The sequence below is a fragment of the Agrilus planipennis genome, unplaced genomic scaffold (genome assembly GCF_000699045.2).
Source record: "Agrilus planipennis isolate EAB-ADULT unplaced genomic scaffold, Apla_2.0 scaffold1701, whole genome shotgun sequence".
In the NCBI taxonomy this organism is placed as follows: Eukaryota; Metazoa; Arthropoda; class Insecta; order Coleoptera; family Buprestidae; genus Agrilus; species Agrilus planipennis.
Genome location: NW_020441035.1, coordinates 1 through 2,956, shown reverse-complemented (window position 1 = coordinate 2,956; position 2,956 = coordinate 1). Strand labels below are relative to the sequence as shown.

The 2,956-nt window shown below is 29.8% G+C and overlaps 1 long non-coding RNA gene across 1 annotated transcript; it reads left to right on the top strand.

Moving 5' to 3' along the window:
- Positions 1-1,217: 1,217 nt before the first annotated feature.
- LOC112906198 lies at positions 1,218-2,544 on the top strand. The gene is made up of 2 exons (XR_003232222.1): positions 1,218-1,546; positions 2,388-2,544. It is a non-coding gene; the product is annotated as an uncharacterized LOC112906198 (long non-coding RNA).
- The last annotated feature ends 412 nt before the right edge of the window (positions 2,545-2,956 follow it).

Here is a 2,956-nt window from a genome sequence, read left to right as displayed (position 1 = left end):
TCTATGGAAGTCAATAAAAAATAGGCGAAATAGGTTGGTAGGATACCTTCTCAGGCATGAAGGTCTAGTCAGAGACATATTAAAGGCAGAAATAGGAGTTAGAAGGTGTAGAGGTAGACCTAGGTTAGATTACTGTTCGCAAATAGTTAAGGATGTGGGTTGTTCTAGTTTTAGGGAAATGCGAAGTTTAGCTCAGTATAGGAAAGAGCGGAGGTACGTGTCCAACCAATCTTAGGACTGACGACTTTATGATGATGATGATGATGATGAAATCAACTATAACTTTTTTCCATTGCAATTCAATTATACATAAATGTTCAGACAAAAGGAAGCCCTTGAAAAAACACCATTTCTTTTATTGTTTTTTCTACGATGAAAATTTACCGAAATATCGATGCTCAAAATTGTCTATTTTTTGTCATACATTTCCTTTTTTTATCGCAAACGGTTTTTTTTATTTTTTAAACATTTACTCGTTTTTTTTTACTATGAAACACTTTCAATAAAAATTATTATCTACAATTTTAAGATAAATTGTTATTACTCTTGAGGTTTGACGTTTGAACCTCTTGCTGTGCTCAGCTCTAGACACATTTACATATATTAATTTTCAAAATTCTACTTGTTTTTCGATAAACAATAGCGATACACAAAAGTTTAGGTATGCAACGAAATTTAAAAACTTTAAAATTTCGGCTTTGTTATTGTTCAACAAAAATGGTAGACGATTAGAACATGCTCACAATTTATTGCAGTTAGGCTTCAGGTCCGATAGTTTCATTAATTCTACCTGGGATATACCCGTACAGGAATTCTCTTACAGATTAACGGTATTGAGTATTTTATAGCGACTGTTTAACAATATTTTAGAAAGAAGTTAAAAGAACTTACTTTACGTTGGTAATATTCTAATTAATGAAATCTGACAATATACTCGATTTTTTGGGATTTGTGGTTTCTCAGTTGTAGCTTAATATACGATAAATAAATTATAAAACGATCTTAAAAATTACATTACAGTATAAAATTAAAATATTAGTTANTATTTTGCATATATAGTATTAATTTTTAAATATGTTTTTTTTTTGTTCTTTATTGACGATTAAAATTGACTAATCTGTTTGGATAATATCAGCTATAAAAGTGTTAAGTTTATATTATGTACATTCATCGCGCCAAGTTTTAGGCTAGAGTGCTTAAATTAATTACTTGATTTTAACTTCAACGATATTTTGTCTTATTTTTAAGGTTTCGCTTTAGTGGACGTGTTCTAGGATTAGCATTGGTTCATCAATATTTACTGGATGCTTTCTTTACAAGGCCTTTTTACAAAGCTCTCCTTAGACTGCCAGTAGCGTTATCCGATCTGGAAAGTTTAGATTTCGAGTTTCACCAGTCGCTTCAATGGATCAAAGAAAACGACGTATCTAATCAAGGAGAACTAGAACTTACGTTTTCAGTTACTGAAGAGGTTTTCGGTCAAGTTCTGGAAAGAGAGCTCAAACCGGGTGGAAGAAATGTCCCGGTAACCGAAAAGAATAAAAAAGTATGTACAAATAATTACTAATAAAACAAGTTTCTTTATAAAGCTAGAACAATATCAAAATATTTCAAGTTAGAGACATGATTTGTATTTATTCAATCAGAAATGAAGTTGAATTTTTGCGTTTTTGCAAAATCGACATATAAAGGGTAAAGAACAAGTGTTGAGTTGTATGGGAATTTTTAAATATACAGGATATACCAAGAAATCCTTTACTTTAAGAAGTAAGAATGAAAATCAACATTCGTAGTACTTTGATATGAACTTTTAATGTATAATATTTTCAATCAAGATTCACTTCCGTTTATACCAGAAATAGGTACTAATTTTGTTGATTTGAATTGTCATTTTCGAGTTTCGAAACGATTGTACAAACGTATAAGAATATGGATAAAAACGATGTTTTTTTAATATTCTATTTAGAAAGTTTCTGAAAGGTACAACGTAAACTTACGGGTAGTAGCTTCAAACTTTCCATTTTGAAAGATAACTGTCTACTTGTGTTAGAAATTAGAAAATTAGATTTTTCAATTTCATAGATGGTCTATGACCTTATCCATTACATGTTTGCTATAACTTTGTAATAGAGTAAAATTTTCTTAATGTTTTTTTTGAAAAATTGTAAAGAATAAAAAAATAAAAATTGTAAAAGATACGATATTTTGAAAATTTCAAACTTGCCCTGTATTACACTTAACATTTGATAATTTAAAACATATAAAGGTATCTTTGAATATTAACAGGCTGGTACTGGGCGGTCGACCGAAATCCTAATAATAAATCGCAAATATACAACGTTACTATAAAATTTAAAAATATTTATGAATATATCGTTTCCTTTCAGGAATACTTGGAACGAATAGTAAGATGGCGACTGGAAAGAGGAGTAGCTGAACAAACAGAGTGCTTAGTCAGGGGCTTTTATGAAGTTGTAGATCCTCGACTAGTTAGTGTTTTTGATGCTAGGGAATTAGAGCTTGTAATGGCAGGAACTGCTGAAATAGACCTTGTCGATTGGAGACAAAACACTGAATATAGAGGTGGTTACCATGATCAACACCAAGTAGTTATTTGGTTTTGGCAAGCAATTGAAAGGTAATTGTTTGTTTGAAAAGGATGCAATATGTGTGACGAAATATAATTGAGTTTCTCTTTACAAAAAGTTGTATTTTATTTTATAAATTGGTAACTACCAGGTTTCTACTTTAAAAAATGCAAGGGCATTGTTTTAATTTTAATATTATGGTACCATTATTGTATTACAATAAATTAAGTATTTCAAATATTAAAGCAATGTTGAGAAACGGCAATAAAATAAAATTTCTCATAACTGGACATTAAAAATTTTAATAATTGCCTACATCTGCGCGTTAAATAATTTGATATAAAACAGTTTGATTTTGCAGGTTTTCA